The sequence below is a fragment of the Trachypithecus francoisi genome, unplaced genomic scaffold (assembly GCF_009764315.1).
Source record: "Trachypithecus francoisi isolate TF-2019V2 unplaced genomic scaffold, Tfra_2.0 Lachesis_group8, whole genome shotgun sequence".
In the NCBI taxonomy this organism is placed as follows: Eukaryota; Metazoa; Chordata; class Mammalia; order Primates; family Cercopithecidae; genus Trachypithecus; species Trachypithecus francoisi.
In genome coordinates, this window is record NW_022681473.1 from 14,032,849 (window position 1) to 14,051,675 (window position 18,827).

At 42.8% G+C, this 18,827-nt stretch overlaps 1 long non-coding RNA gene across 1 annotated transcript; it reads right to left on the bottom strand.

Moving 5' to 3' along the window:
- Positions 1-110: 110 nt before the first annotated feature.
- LOC117081273 lies at positions 111-18,521 on the bottom strand. The gene is made up of 3 exons (XR_004436147.1): positions 18,060-18,521; positions 16,061-16,118; positions 111-330 (listed from the first exon to the last, which is right to left on the bottom strand). It is a non-coding gene; the product is annotated as an uncharacterized LOC117081273 (long non-coding RNA).
- Positions 18,522-18,827: the final 306 nt, after the last annotated feature.

Below are 18,827 nucleotides of genomic sequence, written 5' to 3' on the forward strand. Positions count from 1 at the left end.
GGGTGCCATCATGCCCAGCTAATTTTTTTGATTTTTAGTAGAGATGAGGTCTTGCTACATTGCCCAGGCTGGGCTCAAACCCCTAGCTCAAGGGATTCTCCTGCCTTGGCCTCCCAAAATGCTGGATTACAGGAGTGAGCCTCCAAAGTTTTAAATGATAAAGAGACAGGAGATCATTTAACATTATGAGGTGCCTACCTACATAAGGTTTTTTTTTTTTTTTTTTTTTTTTCCTGATGAGGAGATGGGTTCCTTGAGGTTCAGTAGTAGCTTGCGGAGGTAACACAGGTAATGGGCAGCAGAGCAGGAGACTCACACAGCATATTATTGCTATAAGGAAATAAAATTATCTTCCAGTAAAATATTTATTCACACCTTTTAACATGAAACAACACAAGGTGTTAATAGATAGCCCGGCTTTGTTAGAGTGGATAAAGGATGTCCAAGGATGCCCCTACCTTCACAGTAGACTAGATTCCAAAGTCAGATGTGAAGAAATTCCTAGAGATCATGTAGTTCAGTCCTCACAATTTGAGGAAGCCAGATCTCTTGAGAGAGCAGTGACTTGCCCAAGGTGCCACAGCTGGCTAGTAGTAAAGCCAAGAAAAAAAACTCATATGTGAAGCCAGGTGCAGTGGCTCATGCTTGTAATCCCAGCACTTTGGGAGGCCGAGGCAGGCAGATCACCTGAGGTCAGGAGTTTGAGACCAGCCTGGCCAACATGGTGAAAACCCGTCTCTCCTAAAATTACAAAATTAGCTGGGCATAGGGGCACATGCCTATAATCCCAGCTACTCGGGAGGCTGAGGCAGGAGAAGCGCTTGAACCCAGGAGGCGGAGATTGCAATGAGCTGAGATTGTGCCATTGCATTCCAGCCTGGGGAACAAGAGCGAAACTCCATCTCAGTCTCAAAAAAAAAAAGAAAGAAAAGAAAAATTTGAACATGGGACTTTACTGTGTTGCCCAGGCTGGTCTTGAATTACTGGGTTCAAGTGATTCTCCCGCCTTGGCTTCCCAAAGTGTTGGGATTACAGGCATGAGCCACCGTGCCTGGTCACAAATGACTTTTAAAAGTCATGAGCCACCACGCCTGGTTCTGGGCAACATAGTAAAATCCCATGTACATGGCCGGGCGCGGTGGCTCAAGCCTGTAATCCCAGCACTTTGGGAGGCCGAGATGGGCGGATCGCGAGGTCAGGAGATCGAGACCATCCTGGCTAACACGGTGAAACCCCGTCTCTACTAAAAAATACAAAAAACTAGCCGGGCGAGGTGGCGGGCGCCTGTAGTCCCAGCTACTCGGGAGGCTGAGGCAGGAGAATGGCGTAAACCCGGGAGGCAGAGCTTGCAGTGAGCTGAGATCTGACCACTGCACTCCAGCCCGGGCGACAGAGCGAGACTCTGTCTCAAAAAAAAAAAAAAAACCATGTACAATTTTTTTATTATTATTTCTTAAAAAGCCGTTTGTAAACCTCAGAGTAACTAATGAGGACAATATTAACTTCAAAAAAAATTAAGTGATGCACTAAAATAATCTACAAGAATAAGGCACAGAGTTGAAAACTGATACTAATGCAAGTAATATCCTGTGTAAGAAAAAGAAGACCCTGATAAATACATAGGTAATTAACCCTAATGGGTAATAGGTACAACCTTGTGAATAATCATTCATAAAATAAAGTACAAGTGAATAATATTAAGAACCTCACCCCCACTGGTAATCAGAGAAGTAAAAAGTAAATGTTTTTAACCTACCGAGTTAATAAACACTTTAAAAATAATGTTAGTGAGAATTTGGGGCTGCCACTCACTGGCGGGGGTAAATGTCTACCTTTCTGGAAAGTGCTTTCACTGTGTGGAGCACTTCAAAGTATTCTTAGCCTTTGAACAATGACTTTGGCTTTATAAATCTAAGGAAATATAACAAAGCAATGGTACTTACCACAGCTTTACTTATTTTATTTTTTGAAGACAAGATCTCGCTTTGTTGCCCAGGCTTTAGGGCAGTGGCGCAATCATAGCTCACTGCAGCCTTGAACTCCTGGTCTCAAGCAATCCTCCCACCTCAGCCTCACGAGTAGCTGGGACTACAGACACATGCCACCTTGCCCGGCTAATTATTTTAGTTTTTGTAGAGACTCTGTTACCCAGGCTGGTCTCAAACTTGCCTTGGTCTCCCAAATGATTCATTAGAGGCATGAGCCATTTCACCCTGTCAGCTTTACTTATAATAGAAAAATTAGAAATAATCTAAATGTTCTAAACATTACAATAATGATTAAGTAAACAATGATCCATGTGTTGTGGACAATTAGGCAGAATATTGGACTAGGTGCAGTGGCTCATGCTTGTACTCCCAGCACTTTGGGAGGGAAGACTTCGCAAGACTTTGCAAAAAACATTTAAAAATCAGCCAGGCATGGTGGCATGTGCCTGTATTCTCAGCTAACTCAGGAGGCTGAGGCAGGATTGCCTGAGCCCAGGAGTATGAGGCTATAATGAGATTCACCCTGGGAGACCGAGCAAGACTGTCTAGAAAAATTTAAAAAGGCAGAATATTTAATCATGAAAAGTATTTGATACAGTATGGTGAAAAACCATAGATATGCTTTGAATCCAATTGTTAAGAAAAATGCATGTATGAAGAAAATATTGGAAAGATGTTTCTAAAGATTACTGGTATCTGTAGGTGATGGGATTATGGAGAACTTCCTTTTCCTTTTGGCTTCTCGATAATTTTCAAGTTTTCTATAGATAAAATGTATTGCTTATGTTGTTAGAAGAAAAAATGTTTTTCAAGAAAAAGTTGTTTTTGAAGAATTTAGTTACATAGGAAAATGTAAGAATATAATGTTAAGTAAAAAATAGGTTCTGTATATGTACATGACAATCTCTGTGGAGTAAAAAATATATGGGAGGCTGGGCGTGGTGACTCACGCCTGTAATCCTAGCACTTTGGGAAGCCAAGACAGGCAGATCACTTGAGATCAGTAGTTCAAGACCAGCCTGGCCAATATGGCAAAACCTTGTCTCTACTAAAAATACAAAAATTAGCTGGGCGTGGTGGTGTGCACCTTTAATCCCGGCTACTCGGGAGGCTGAGGCTGGATAATTGCTTGAACCCAGGAGGTGGAGGTTGCAGTGAGCCAAGATTGTGCAACTGACCTCCAGCTTGGGCAACAGAGTGATACCCCGTCTCTCTCTCTCTCTCTCTATCTCTCTCTCTATATATATATGTTTTATATTTTTTCATATATATGTCTATATATCTATCTATATATATCTCCATATATATACACACATATATATATATGGGCGAGAAGAGTGAAATCAAAGATGACCAAATAGTGGTTGCCTTTAAGGAAAAGGGCTGTGGAGGATTTTGTGAGTAGATGATTGTTCCTGCTTTTTCATATTTTCCCAATTTGTCTTCAATGAGCATGTATCATAACCTTAAAAGGGGGATATTATCTTAAAACTGCTAAAGATAGGCCGGGCGCAGTGGCTCATGCCTGTAATCCCGGCACTTTGGGAGGCTGAGGCGGGCGGGTGGCCTGAGGTTGGGAGTTTGAGACCAGCTTGGCCAGCATGGTGAAACCCCATCTCTACTAAAAATACAAAAATTAGCCAGGTGTGGTGGCACATGCCTGTAATCCCAGCTACTTGGGAAGCTGAGGCAGGATAATCGCTTGAACCTGAGAGGCAGAGGTTGTGGTGAGCAGAGATCCCGCCATTGCACTCCAGCCTGGGCAACAGAGCGAGACTCTGTCTCAAAAAACAAAAACAAAAACAAAACAAACAAACAAAAAAAACACTGCTAAAGATAGTAGCTATTTCTAGTTAAAAAATAAGTCCTAACTTTTTAATGATCACCATTCTGACTGGCGTGAGATGGTATCTCATTTTAATTTTGATTTGCATTTCTTTAATGATCACTGATGATGAGCTTTTTTTTTTTAGACGGAGTTTCGCTCTTGTTGCCCAGGCTGGAGTGCAATGCACGATCTCAGCTCGCCACAACCTCCACCTCCCGGGTTCAAGCGATTCTCCTGTTTCAGTCTTCTGAGGCATGAGCCACCATGCCCGGCTAATTTTGTATTTTTAGTAGAGACGGGGTTTCGCCATGTTGGCCAGGATATTCTCGATTTCCTGACCTTGTGATCCGCCCGCCTCAGCCTCCCAAAGTGCTGGGATTACAGGCATGAGCCTCCACACCCGACCTCTACTATAAACATTTAAGATGATATACCAAGTGTGGGATCAAAGAACCACTTTAACAAATCCCCAAATATAGCTTCCATATTTAAATTGCATTTTTTCCAAACTGTGGCTGTTAAATCGCCCAAACTGCCCTGCTAAACATTAGGAAGGACAAGACATGACTTTCTGAAATTTTTTTTTTTTTTGAGACAGAATCTCACCCTGCCGCCCAAGCTGGAGTACAGTGGCACGACCTTGGCTCACTCCAACCTCTGTGCCTCCTGGGCTCCAGTGATTCTCCTGCCTCAGCCTCTTGAGTAGCTGGGATTACAGCTACTGAGATTACGCCCAGCTAATTTTTGCATTTTTAGCAGAGATGGGCTTTCACCATGTTGGACAGGCTGACTTCAAATTTCTGACCTCAAGTGATCCGCCCACCTTGGCCTCCCAAAATGCTGGGAATACAGGCATGAGCCAGTGTGCCTGGCCAACTTTCTGAATTTGATAGCCGTCTACTTTTGGGGGGTCGTGAAGTTCATTGTGTGAGAAGCAGAACTGGGAAGACTGAAGGGGTCTTATATTTTTCCTCCTCTCCCAGCTATGCTTAAATACATTTAATATTGTGGTCCCTGAGAACTTAGCATGTGGGTTTTTAGGAAACAAGTCTTGGTCTGGGAAATCAGTATCTTAAAATCACCTAATAGCATTTTGACCTTCTTCCTTCTTGCATCAGAAACACAGTTGTGAATAGATTGCAGGTCTCATGACAGCCTCTGCTTTGCTTCTTATTTTGCAAAGGTTGCACGTAAGGCTGTTCTGAGGAGCTTGTTTGTTATTCAGCATGACTCTCCAAGCTCTCAGTTCAGCCAAGTTCATTCTCCAAAGCAATATTAACCAAAATCAGACTTGAGATCTGTGAAATATCTAGCAGGGAGCGAGGTAATCAGTGACACATGTACTTTGCCAGTTGTGAATATAAAATTTGTTAAATTACTTAGATTGCCCTACTCTAACAAATGAGAAACAAATCTGCATATAACTAACAAAAGGAAGGTTTCTCAAATTTGACCCCCCAGAAAAAACACTGCTAACAGTTTAGTGTATTGTTCTCCAAGTGATGTCTGCATGCACATGCATACATAGATAGAATTACAGTTTTACTTTTTTCTCTCTTAATATATCATGGGCATCTTTCTGTGTTGGCATATAGAGAGCTACCCTGTTCTTTTCTTTTTGATACAGGGTCTTGCTCTGTTGCCCAGGCTGGAGTCCAGTGGTGTGGTCATGTCTCACTAGACCCCCAACCTCCACCTCAGCCTCCTGAATAGCTGGGAAAACAGGTGTGCACCACCATGCCTGGCTAATTATTTTATTTTTTGCAGAGACAAGGTCTTGCTTGTTACCCAGGCTGGTCTCAAACTCCTGGGCTCATTCAGTCCTCCCAACTTGGCCTCCTAAAGTGCTGGGATTACAGGCACGAGCCACTGTACCCAGTCCCCTGTTCTTTTTCATAGTTGTATAGTATTCCACTGTGTACCATTATGCCATCATTTATCTGATTGTTCTCCTGTTAATAGGATTCAACCTTCAAATACTTTTTTTCAGTTACGGTTGTTCATCTAACAGTAACAAAGGTAAACCCACAATGTCACATTTCTATAGTTATTTTATAGTGTACAAAGAACACATTCGTATTCCAATTCAGTCTTCTCTATAACCTTTTGAAATAGGATGGGCAACTATAATTGTACGGTACCAAAACTAGATCAGCAAGACCTTCCAGCTGGTAAGGTCTAAAACTGGGATTTAAACCTTAAGTTTTGAGCTCCATTTCTAGTGTCTTGGCTGCAAGAAGGCTCCTATTCCTGGACCCGTGCTTCAGAGGAGCAGCTGAAAAGCTGCAAGGCTTTAACACTGCATCTGCAAACTCTTCTGACTGGATTTTAATGCCTTCATTTTTGGTAAGCAGAGCAGGCAATTGCCTCTCAGTAATGTCAAAAAGGGAGCAATTCAGGTTGTAATTATCAGGACCAACTGCAATATATAAGGATCAGTGTCACAGCGATGCAGCTGTCATGCATCTTTATGGTCTTTTTTATTTAAACATCATCTAGGGAGGGCAAAAAAAAAAAGACTCCTTGCTTCCACTCTTCCTCATTCCCAGTATTTTAGAATGTACTTTTTACATTCGATATATTGTCACAGCAATTGGTTTTTTCATCAATTCTCTGCATTAATATGGGAGTTTCACAAATACAGAAATAGTCTGTCTTGTTCACAGCTGTACCACAAGCCCAGCACAGAGTCAACACCTAGCAGGCACCCAACACATACCTGGTCATGAAATAGTTTTGTTATTAAGAAACAAAGCTGGCCAGGCCCAGTGGCTCACACCTGTAATCCCATCACCTGTAATCCCAACTTAAAATTCAAAGCTGGGCACAGTGTCTCATATTTGTAATCCCAGCACTCTGGGAGAGTGAGGTGGGCAGATCACTTGAGGTCAGGAGTTTGAGACCACCCTGACCAATGTAGTGAAACCCTGTCTCTACTAAAAATACAAAAATCAGCCAGGTATGGTGGCTTGTGCCTGTAGTCCCAGCTACTTAAGAGACTGAGGCAGGAGAATCGCTTGTACCCGGGAGGCAGAGGTTGCAGTAAGTTGAGATTACGCCACTGCACTCCAGCCTGGGCAACAGAGCAAGACTCCATTTCAAAAAAAAAAAGAAAGAAAGAAAGAAAAAGAAAGCTTAGCTGGGTGCAGTGGCTTACCCTTGTAATCCCAGCACTTTGGGAGGTTGAGGCAGGAGGATCATTTGAGCCCAGGAGCTCAAGACCAGACTGGGAAACATAGCGAGACCCCCATCTCTACAAAATTTTTTAAAAAATTAGCCAGGCATGGTGGCGCATGCCTACAGTCCCAGCTACCTGGGAGGCTGAGGTGGGAGGATCACTTGAGCCCAGGAAGTTGACGCTGCAGTGAGCTGTGATTGCGCCACTGCACTCCAGCTGACAAATGAGACCCTATCTCACAAAAACGAAGGAAGGAATGCAGGGGAGGGGAGAATAAAGGAAGGGAGGGAAAGGGAGGGGAGGAGAGGGGATGGGAGAAGGGAGGAAAAGAGGGGAGGAGAGGGGAAGGGAGAGGAGAAGGCTGGGCATGGTGGCTCACACATGTAATCCCAGCACTTTGGGAGGCTGATGTGGGTGGATCATATGAGGTCAGGATTCGAGACCAGCCTGCCAACATGCTGAAAACCCATCTCTACTAAAAAGATAAAAAATTAGCTGGACATGGTGGCAGCACCTGTAATCCCAGCTACTTGGGAGGCTGAGGCAGGAGAATCGCTTGAGCCTGGGAGGTGGAGGTTATAGTGAGCCGAGATCGCGCCACTGCACTTCAGCCTGGGTGACAGAGTGAGACCCTGTTTCAAAAAAAAAAAAAAAAAAGAAAAAAAGAAAGAAGCAAACAAAGCTTAAAGAGATTATTCAGAGAATAGAGCTCGATGTAATAAATTAGTCTGTGTGTACAAGACTCATTTCAAAATACATTGTCACTCACGTTATCACAACAACCCCTAGATCAGGAACAATTGGATAACATAAGTCAGTTAAGCTCTTGTACGTCCCACATGACTCCAGATACAGTAGTGACAAAGACAAACTAAACCCCTATTCTGGTGCAGTTTGCATTCTCAGGGGGATACTTACAATGATAAGTGCTAAGAAAAGAACAAAGTGATCTGAATGGGGGAGATGTACTTGTACTGTAGACAGAGGAGCCAGGAAGGCCTCGATAAGCAGGTGACATTCAAGCAGACATCTGAATAATGAGAAGAGACAAATATGCAAAGGTCTAGGAAGAGCACCCCAAGCAAAATCAAGAAGGTAGCCAAGCCCCTGAGATGAAAATGAGTTGGAGTTCAAGGAACCACAGAAAGTCAATGTCACTAGAGTGAATGGAGTGGGGCACAGAGTGACCACGCAGGGTCTTGAAGGGATTTATTGTTATTGCAATGGGAAATCTTTGCAGAGTTTTAAGTAAAAAACACAAAATGTCATATAACTTATACTTTTAAAAATCACTCTGCTGTATGGAGATGGAAATAAACAAAAAAAGGGAGCACTTATCAGAGAGCCTCATATTGTCACTGGTGTACAGGATGAATCCGGGCCTTTAAAAGGCAAAGTGGGCCAGGCGCGGTGTCTCAAGCCTGTAATCCCAGCACTTTGGGAGGCCAAGACGGGCGGATCACGAGGTCAGGAGATCGAGACCATCCTGGCTAACATGGTGAAACCCCGTCTCTACTAAAAAATACAAAAAACTAGCCGGGCGAGGTGGCGGGCGCCTGTAGTCCCAGCTACTCGGGAGGCTGAGGCAGGAGAATGGCGGGAACCCGGGAGGTGGAGCTTGCAGTGAGCTGAGATCCGGCCACTACACTCCAGCCTGGGCGACAGAGCGAGACTCCGTCTCAAAAAAAAAAAAAAAAAAAAAAAAAAGGCAAAGTGACTGAGAATAATTTTTTAAACATAGATTTAGCAACAAGCAAAAAACAAATACTCCAATTTAAAAATGGGCAAAGGACGTGAACAGATACTTCTCAAAAGAAGACAGAAAAATGGCCAAAAAATATGAAAAAATGCTCATCATCACTAATCATCAGAGAAATGCAAATCAAAACCACAATGAGGTACCATCTCAAACCAGTCAAAATGACCATTATTTAAAAGTGAAAAAAAATAACAGATGCTGGCGAGGCTGTGGAATGCTTATACACCCTGCTGGTGGGAATGCAAATTAGTTCAGCCACTGTGGACTGCAGTTTGGAGATTTCTCAAAGAACTTAAAATGGAATTACCATCTGACCCAGCAATTCCATTACTGGGTATATACCCAAAGGAATATAAATCATTCTACCAAAATGATACATGCACACATATGTTCATCTCAGCACTATTCACAATAGCAAAGGCATGGAATCAACCTAGGTCCCCATCAACAATGGTGGATTGGATAAATAAAATGTGGTGCATATACACCATGGAATACTACACAGCCATAAAAAAAGAGCAATATGATATCCTTTGCAGGAACATGGATGCAGCTAGAGGCCACTGTCCTAAGTGAGTTAATGCAGAAACAGAAAACCAAATACTGCATGCTCTCACTTACAAGTGGGAGCTAAACAATGAGTATACACGGGCATAAAATTGGAACTATAGACACTGGGGGCTTCCAAAAGTGGGGGGAGGGGTGGACATGGGCTGAAAAACTATTGGATACTATGCTCACTACCTGGATGACAGGATCATCTATACCCCAGACCTCAAAATCACATAATACACCTGTAAAAAACCTGCACATCTGAATCCAAAATGAAAGTTGGAAAAAAATACATTTAAGACAACAGTTACTTTTGGAAGTGTTTAGGGGAGTGGTATTGGGATAGGATGTAGAAAACTGGTCATTTTGTATTTCTTATGCTGAGTGGTGCATTGAGCAGTATTGGTTTGACTATTGTGCTTTGTCACTTTCACGTATCATATGTATCCTGTGTATGTTATGGGCTAAATTGTGTCCACCCCCAAAACTCTTATGTTGAAGTCCTAATCCCCATACCTCAGAATGTCACTCTATTTGAAAACAGGTTCTTTAAAGAGTTAATTAAGTTAAAATGTAATAGGCTTGTGTTTGGAGGAAGGAAGAAAAGAAGGGAGAGAGAACATGTACATGTGTCCAAGATTGCAGTGAGTGAGTGGCAGACAAAGAAAACCTGATGACAATCATTTTCCATCATTTCTCTGTCCCACAAAGAATAAGGAGACATGTTGTGTGTGACTTCCAAAAATTCTCCCTAAGGGGAAGGCACTACACTTTTGTCCTCTTTCCTTCCCTCTTCTTGCTGCTTAGAATGCAGATGTGATGACTGAAGCTCTAGCAGCCACCCTGGGGCAAAAGGTAATAACAGAAACAACATACAACGGGGAGAAAGAAGTCTGTGTCTGGCCGGGCAAAGTGGCTCAGGCCTATAGTCCCAGCACTTTGGGAGGCCAAAGCAGGTGGATCACTGGAGCCCAGGAGTTCAGGACAAGCCTGGGCAACATAGCAAGACCCCATCTCTACTAAAAATAAAAATAAAAATAAAAAAACAGCCATGAGACTGAGGTGGGAGGATCCCTTGAGACTGGGAGGTCAAGGCTGCAGTGAGCCAAGACTGAACCACTGCACTCCAGCCTGAGTGACAGAGTGAGACCCTGGCTCAAAAAAAAAAAAAGAGTCTATGTCTCTGAAGACTTCATTTGAGTCACCATTCCAACCTTGAGCTTCTTATCCTGGGATTTCTTTCCTGTGTGAGAATAAACTATTATGGGTTTAAACCAATGTGAATTGGACCTCTGTTACTTCCAAATAAACCTAATCCCAATTATTATGAAGGACTTTTTCAATCATTTGGTACAGGTTGAGCATCTCTAATCTGAAAATCTGAAATCCAAAATACTCCAAAATCTGAAACTTTTTGAGTGCTGACATGATGCTCAAAAGAAATGCTCGTTGGAGCATTTCAGGTTTAGAATTTTCAGATTTGGGATGCTGAACCAGTAAGCACTTATATATAATGGAAATATTCCAAAATCCAAAACATAAAAATCAGAAATCTGAAATTCTTCTGGTCCCAAGCATTTCGGATAAGGGCTATTCAACCTGTATTAGAGTTCATTAAGTGTAATCAGACAAAATTTTTTTGAATTTAGTTTTATTTTATTTGCTTTATTTTGAGATGGGATCTCACTTTGCCACCCAGGCTGGAGTGCAATGGCGCAATCTCAGCTCACTGCACCCTCCACTTCCCGGGTTCAAGCCATCCTCTCACCTCAGCCTCCCAAGTATCTGAGACCATAGGCACGTGCCACCATGCTTGGCTAATTTTTTTTTTTGAAATGGAGTCTCGCTCTGTTGGCTAGGCTAGAGTGCAATGGCGCGATCTCAGCTCACTGCAACCTCCACCTTCCAGGTTCAAGCAATTCCCCTGCCTCAGCCTCCTGAGTAGCTGGGATTACAGTCACCCGCCATTGTGCCCAGCTAATTTTTATATTTTTAGTAGAGACGGGGTTTCACCATGTTGGCCAGGTTGGTCTTGAACTCCTGACCTCAGGTGATGCGCCTGCCTCAGTCTCCCAAAGTGCTGGATTTACAAAGGTGAGACACTGTGCCCACCCTTGAATTTGAAGTTATTACAAATTCTAGGGAATTCTAGAAGCTCTAGCAGCCACCTTAGGGCAAAAGGCAATAACAGAAACAATATACAAAGGAGGAGAAAGAAGTCTATGTCTGGCCAGGCATGGTGGCTCAGGCCTGTGGTCCTAGCACTTTGGGAGCCTGCATTTTCTCTGTGAAGTGCAAAGCATGATTATCAGTTGTGAAACAGAAGGGTTTCTGTGACATTTTGGTTTAATTTTGATGACAGAAAATATAATACATCTCGACTCCTAACTTATTTGAATTGTTTTGTTTGTTTTGAGACGAGGTCTCACTCTGTCGCCCTGGCTGGAGTGCAGTGGCATGATCTCGGCTCACTGCTGCCTCCATCTCCCAGGCTCAAGAGAGCCTCCTCCAGCCTCCTGAGTAGCTGGGACCACAGGCGTGAGCTACTACACCTGGTTAATGTTTTGTATCTTTGGTATAGACGGGGTTTCACCATGTTGCCCAGGCTGAGCTCAAGTGATCTGCCTACCTCAGCCTCCCAAAATTCTGGGATTACAGGCATGAGACATTGCACCCGGCACCTCAAATTACTGTTGTTTTAAAAACGATTCCAAGGCACACGTAATATTAGGGACTACAGCCCTATTCATATCTGTGTTTGAGTGTTAGCTTCACCTTTGCAAGTTGCTTTATTCATGAATCTCAGTTTCTCTCCCTGTAAAAGGGGAGATAGAACAAGTGGGATTATGACAAAAAATTGATATGTGTGAAAGTGCTTAACACTCAATAAAAGCTGGCATGCCTTCATTATATTAATCCATTTTTACCTCACATAAAGTCCCAGTATTTCCGGGTTTTTCTACGGTACGTCTAATGCCCTCAAGAAAGACATGTGGGTCCCCTTAGGGTTAGTTACATTGTGCTACAAAGATAGTCTTGCATAATTAGTAATTACAGTCAGCATTTATGATTTACCATATGCCAGACACATTTCATGTATTTTTATTTAATCCTTTCCCAAAACCTTGAGAAACAGATGCTGTTAGTATGGTCATAAGGAAACTGATGAGAGGTTAAGTAAACAGTCCAAGATTGCATCACTTAGTCAAAACAGGATTTGAAGTGAGGTGGTCAAGATCAGTGGTACATTTATATAATGCAATACATAGAGGAAACTTAAATGCATACTACTAAGTGAAAGAAGCCTATTTTATTTTATTTTATTTTATTTTATTTATTTTTTAAAATGGAGTCTCGCTGTGTCTCCCAGGCTGGAGTGCAGTGGCACGATCTTGGCTCACTGCAACCTCCCCTTCCCGGGTTCAAGCGATTCTCCTGCCTCAGCCTCCTGAGTAGCTGGGACTACAGGCATGCGCCACCACGCCCAGCTAATTTTTGTATTTTCAGTAGAGATGGGGTTTCACCACGTTGGCCAGGATGGTCTCAATCTCTTCACCTTGTGATCAGCCTGCCTCAGCCTCCCAAAGTGCTGGGATTACAGGCATGAGCCACTGCACCCGGCAAGAAGCCAATTTTTAAAAGGTTTCTTTTCAAACTACAGTCAGCCCTCCATATCTGTGGGTTCTGCATTCATGAATTCAACCAAGGATCAAAAATATTCTCCCAAAAAGAGACGCTTGTGCCTGTACTGAACATGTACAGACTTTTTTCCTGTCATTATTCCCTAAACAATATAGGATAACAACTATTTACATAGCATTTACTTTGTATTGGGTATTAGAAGTAATCTAGAGATAATTTGAAGTATAAGAGAAGATGTGTATAGGTTATATGCAAATACTATACTATTTTGTATAACAGATTTGACCATCTGTGGATTTTGGTATTTGCAGAGAATCTTGGAACCAATTCCCCATGGATACTGAAGGACAACTGTATGTGTGTGATTCAAACTATATGACATTCTGGAAAAGGCATAACTATGAAGACAGTAGAAAGATCACTGGTTGTCAAGAGTTAAGGAAAAAGGAGGAATGAAGAAGTGGAGCAGAGAGGTTTTTTCGGACAATAAAACTAATCTGTATGATATTATAATCCTGGATAAATGTCATTATACATTGTCAAAATCCATAGAACACTAGGCCGGGCGCGGTGGCTCAAGCCTGTAATCCCAGCACTTTGGGAGGCCGAGACGGGCGGATCACGAGGTCAGGAGATCGAGACCATCCTGGCTAACACGGTGAAACCCCGTCTCTACTAAAAAATACAAAAAACTAGCCGGGCGAGGTGGCGGGCGCCTGTAGTCCCAGCTACTCGGGAGGCTGAGGCAGGAGAATGGCGTAAACCCGGAGGCGGAGCTCGCAGTGAGCTGAGATCCGGCCACTGCACTCCAGCCTGGGCGACAGAGCGAGACTCCGTCTCAAAAAAAAAAAAAAAAAAAAAAAAAAATCCATAGAACATACAATGCCAAATAAACACTAATATAAACTATAGGTTTGGGATGGATAATGATGTGTCAGTGTAGATTCATCAATTTTTTTTTTTTTTGAGACGGAGTCTCGCTCTGCCGCCCAGGCTGGAGTGCAATGGCCGGATCTCAGCTCACTGCAAGCCCCGCCTCCCGGGTTCACGCCATTCTCCTGCCTCAGCCTCCCGAGTAGCTGGGACTACAGGCGCCCGCCACGTCGCCCGGCTAGTTTTTTGTATTTTTTAGTAGAGACGGGGTTTCACCATGTTAGCCAGGATGGTCTCGATCTCCTGACCTCGTGATCTGCCCGTCTGGGCCTCCTAAAGTGCTGGAATTACAGGCTTGAGCCACTGCGCCCGGCCAGATTCATCAATTTTAACAGTTATACCACTCTGGATGTTGACAGTAGGAGAGGTTGTGCATGGAATTTTGTAATTTCAGCTCCATTTTGCTGTGAATCTAAAACTGCTCTAAGAAAACATAGAGTCTATGTAAAAAAAATCAGGAAAGCAAAAATGTCCAATATATTGGAGTCTGGCAGGTAAACCAGTATGGACTGAAAAGAGTTATAAAAAGTGGGACAGGAAAGCAAGATTAGGACCTGGTAGGGAAGGGCCTTAGATGGCAAAGTGAGCTATCAGGACTTTATCCTATAGACCAGAGGGGGTCATTGAGGATTACGGAGCAAGAAACTCAGTTAAGAATAGACTATTTTAAGAAAATCCTGACTGGGCATGGTGGCTCATGCCTGTAATGCCAGCACTTTGGGAGGCTGAGGCAGGCAAATCGCTTGAGCTCAGGAATGCAAGATCAGCCTGGGCAACATGGCAAAAACCTGTCTCTACAAAAAATACAAAAATTAGCACAGCGTGGTGGCATGCACTTGTCGTCCCAGCTACCTGGAAGGCTGAGGCACAAGAATCACTTGAACCAAGGAGGCAGAGGTGGCAGTGAGTCAAGATTGTGCCACTGCACTCCAGCCTGGGTGACAGAGAGAGACCCTGTACCAAAAAAAAGAAAGAAAGAAAGAAAGATCCCTTTGGCAGTTGTGAGGAGAATTCTGGAAGATAGGCTAAAGGCAAATAGACGAGTTTAAAAGTGAGAAGAATGCACAAGAATCTAGGCCAGTAAAGAAAGGGGTGCTTAAAAGATCATCCAGTTTTTTGTTACTGACTGGACATAGGGATGAGAACAATGACTTCATGAGAAAAATAAAACACCAATTTTTAAAATGTGTAATTATTTCACACATTAAGCATTAACTGAATCACTATCATGTGCCCGGTCCTATCAGTTGTATCTCCAAATATATCTGGAATGTATCCACTTCTCTCCATCCCTGTTTCCACCACATTCAACCAAGTCATCAATATTTCTCTTCTAAAAGATGGTAGAAGGCCAGGCATGGTGGCTCAGGTCCATAATCCCAGCATTTTGGGAGGCCGAGGCGGGCGGATCACGTGAGGTCAGGAGTTCCAGACCAGCCTGGCCAACATAGTGAAACTCCTTCTCTACTAAAAATACGAAAAAATTAGCCGGGCATGCTGGCGGGTGCCGGTAATCCCAGTTACTTGGGAGGCTGAGGCAGAAGAATCGCTTGAACCTGGGAGGTGGAGGTTGCAGTGAGCTGAGATGGCGCCACTGCACTCCAGCCCAGGCAATAGTGCAAGACTCCATCTCAAAAAAAAAAGATGGTAGAAGTTTCCTAATTGCTGTCCCTCTCCACTCTTGTGACTCCACACATCAGCCAGTGATCATTTTAAACAAGAATTGAGGCCAGGTATGGTGGCTCCACTCCCAACACTGTGAGGCTGAGGTGGGAGGATCACTTGAGGCCAGGAGTTTGAGACCAGCCTGGGTAACACAGCAAGACCTTGTCTCTACAAAAAATAAAAATTATCTAGGCAAAGTGGTGCATGCCTGTAGCCCTAGCTATCTGGGAGGCTGAGGCAGGAGAATTGCTTAAGCCCAGGAGTTCGAGGTTGCAGTGAACTATAATTACACCATTGTACTCTAGCCTAGATGACAGAGCAAGGCCCTGTCAAGAAAAAAGACAGAAAGAACGAAAAGGAGAGAGAAAGAAACAAAGACACAAAGAATGAATGAATTGGGGTCACTTGCCCTAATCCCTTCAATTGCTTCCTGTTGCAATGAGAATAAAACTTGAACTCCTTATGAGGTCTTACAGCCCTTCGGGGTCTTCACTTTCCATGCCTTATGTACCCACCTCAGTTACTGCCTGTCTTTTCTTCCTCAGGCCTTCACAGGAAAATGACTGATTTTAGCTACGGAGGAAAAAAAAAGAAAAGAAAGACTGATTTATTTCCTTTGCTTACTCCTCCCCAGTTCCCAGATGGCAGCTTAAACAGTGTATCCCTTTTTGAAACAGGTTACACCTGTTGTCCTCCATATTACTGTGCATATGTGTATAATTACTGTACATATTTTTTCACTACAAATACTGTGTATATCCCTAAGATCCTTTACGTTTCACGAGGAGCCAGAGCCTATTTGTACATTCACTAGTTTGTCCCTAAGACTTGGCTCAGGCCTGAAGACATATAATAGATACTTGATAAATATTTGTTAAATAGATGAATATGTTAGGTTGTGTGCTGTCACAGGGGAAACAAAGATGAAATAGATACAGGTTATACATTAGAGAAATTGACCCTCTAGTAGGGGAGATATGATTGAAACACAGATAATTATAAGGGAAGACAATTAACATCACAGGAAACTGCAATTCCTGAGGAAGGGGCATTACTTCTAGCCAGGAAAATCGAGGAAATTCTGTGGAGGCAGTTCACTGGGCATTTAATGGAGGGAAAGCACACACAAAGGCATCAGTTTGAGAAAGTGTAGGGTGAATGTAGAAAGACGTGTGGATCAATTTAACTGGACTGCACAGCACACCAGCACAGAAGAGAGAGGCCAGGTGTGAAGCATATATACTTACCACATAGATTTAACAATTAACATTTTGCCATATTTGCTTGATTGATAGGTAGGGAGGGCGGTAGACAGACAGATAGATGTGTGTGTATGCATTTCAAAGCCACCACTGGGTGGCTCACATCTGTAATCCCAGCACTTTCAAAGGCCAAGGCAGGCAGATCACCTGAGGTCAGGAGTTCGAGACCAGCCTGGCCAACATGGTGAAACCCTGTCTCTACAAAAAACATAAAAATTAGCTGGACATGGCGGTGCATGCCTGTAATCCCAGCTACTCTGGAGGCTGAGGCAGGCTAATCACTTGAGATTGTGCCACTGTACTCCAGCCTAGGTGACAGAGTGAGATTCTGTCTAAAAAAAAAAAAAGAACTGGAAAGGAGAGGTGACATCAGATTGTCATGGGTCTCATTTGCCAGGCCAAGAATTCTGCCAGGCCAGAATTCAGGCCAAGAATTCTGGTCTGTATTCTGGAGGCAGTGTTAGGTAACAACAGTTGGTCAAACTAGCCTTTCAAAACCTTTTTCAAAATGATTATTCCAAATATACAATAAAAGTAGAAATAATAGTACAGTAAACACCTATATACTTACCATACAGATTTAACAATTAACATTTTGCCATATTTGCTAGATAGGTAGGAAGGGAAGTAGACAGACAGACAGATAGATGTGTGTGTATGCATTTTAAAGTATATATCTTTCCTTGGCTGTGTGTGTGTGTGTGAGAGAGCGAGCGAGAGATAGGGCCTCACTCTGTCACCCAGGCTGGAGTGCAGTGGCACACTGTAGCCTCGACCTCCTGGGCTCAATCAATCCTCCCACCTCGGTCTCCCAAGTAGCTGGAACTACAGGAAAAGGCCACCATGCCCAGCTAATTTTTTTGTTTTGTTTTGCTTTTGTTTTTGGTAGAGAGAGAGGTTTAACTATGTTGCCCAGACTGGTCTCTTATCTTTCTTTTTTGCTGAACCATTTCAAAGAGAGTTACAGATATCATAACTCTTCACTCCTACGTTTCTCCACGTTGTAAAGATGTTTTCCCCCATCTCCAGCATACCATTATTGCAATGAACAAATGTAATAACTAACAACATCTAATACGAGTCCATTTTCAAATTTCCCCCAATTGTCTCAAAAATGTCTAAAAGGCTGCTTTTTCAGAACCAGAATCCAATTAAGCATTTGATTGTATCTTTTTACGTTTTTTTTCAAATTTAGAACAATCACCCATGACGATTTTTATGACATTGATTTTCCTTGATCTTCATGTCTTACCTTCTATAAAACAGTTGTTTGTAGAATGCTTCACGTTCTTGATTTATCTGATTATCTCCTTGGGGTTATGGTTCAACTGGTTCCTCCAGCCCTGGTAAACTGGAGCTTAGATCCAAAGCCTTGATAAGATTCACTTTCAGTATTTTTGGCAAGAAAACACCATTAAGTGATGCTGTATATTTCATGCTGCAGCACACTGGGAACCTCATAAAAATGTTGGTTGTCCAAGGGTTACTGATACTAAATTGGATAACTGGGTTAAGGTGGGGACTGCCAGATCTCCCCGTTGTAAAAGTATGTTTCTCCTTTGTGATGGCAAGTAACCTGTGAGATGTGTTTGGCAACACAACTCACATGTTTGTAGCTATCTACAGTTTATCAAACACATTCAAACGCACTTAATCACAACAGCATCCCTGTGAGGTTTTATTCCTGTTTAACAGAAGTGAAAACTGAGACTTGGAGTGCTTAAATAACTTTCCCAAAGGCATAGACCCAGTAAGTAGCAAAAGCAGGACTCAAGCCTAAATGGATTAACTCTCCATAAAAAAAATCCCAAATAGCCTACATCTAACAGGAGATTTTATTTTGCTCTACACATTCAGGGAAATTCACTAGTAATGAGCTATAGAAATGATCCCTGATAGTAAAAATTGCAGATTTTTAAGGAGTATTCTCTCTCCAGAATTCAATAAATAATTCTCTTCTTTTGAAACCATTTTCTAAAAAAGGATACTTTAATTTATTGACACTGGGAAGCACATTGGC